The sequence below is a fragment of the Castor canadensis genome, chromosome 19 (assembly GCF_047511655.1).
Source record: "Castor canadensis chromosome 19, mCasCan1.hap1v2, whole genome shotgun sequence".
Taxonomy (NCBI): domain Eukaryota; kingdom Metazoa; phylum Chordata; class Mammalia; order Rodentia; family Castoridae; genus Castor; species Castor canadensis.
Window position 1 is genome coordinate 774,719 of NC_133404.1, and position 765 is coordinate 775,483.

The 765-nt window shown below is 46.9% G+C and overlaps 1 non-coding gene across 1 annotated transcript; it reads right to left on the reverse strand.

The window, feature by feature from the left end:
- Positions 1 to 401: 401 nt before the first annotated feature.
- Positions 402 to 474, reverse strand: Trnaa-ggc (transfer RNA alanine (anticodon GGC)). The gene has a single exon. It is a non-coding gene; the product is annotated as a tRNA-Ala (tRNA).
- Positions 475 to 765: the final 291 nt, after the last annotated feature.

Consider the following 765-nt stretch of genomic DNA (forward strand, 5'->3'; position numbering starts at 1 on the left):
TGTATATTTTCCAAAACTTATAGAACCGTGCACGGAAAAGAGACTGAATTTTACTACATGTAAATTAAAAATACGTGTATCGAAATGGAGCAACTTTATAGTGAAAAACCTGCCAGGCAGCAAACACCTCAATCAAACCATCAAAGGGAGTGTCGTCATTGCTGGGACACTCTCAAGTCCTGCCTCCTGAGAGGGTGCCAGGAGAGGGCAGCGCCCACTGTGTGACAAGCCTGACAGTGACCCCAGTGTAACCACAGGTCACCAGGTGGGTTACACCTGCCCTGTACTCTTGAAAATGTCAAAGTCATGAAAACAAAACCCAAGAGGTCTTCTGTGACTTTCAGCAATGGATCCTGTGCATCCTTTGCGAGACTTACCTCTGGGTCTGTTTTTTTTTTTTTTGGCAGTACTGGGGTTTGAACCCAGGGCCTCATGTTTGCCAGGCAGGCGCTCTACCACTTGAGCCACTCTGCCAACCCTGTATTGTGCTTGGTATTTCAAGATACCGGGAACTGTTTTCCTAGGGCTGGCTTTGAACCCTGATCCTCCTGATCGCTGCCTCCTGAGTGGGTGGGATTACAGGTGTGAGCCACCAGCACCCGACTGAATTCACTTAATCTGAGGGCGTGCTCTTATTTTTTAGCTTCATAGCATGTTCGATGTAGGCGAGCACAAAATTTGCTAATGGACACAATTTCCTATCTGTAGACTTTTTCTTTCTCTTGAGACAGTGTCTTGCTATGTAGCTCAGGCTGGCCTTGAACT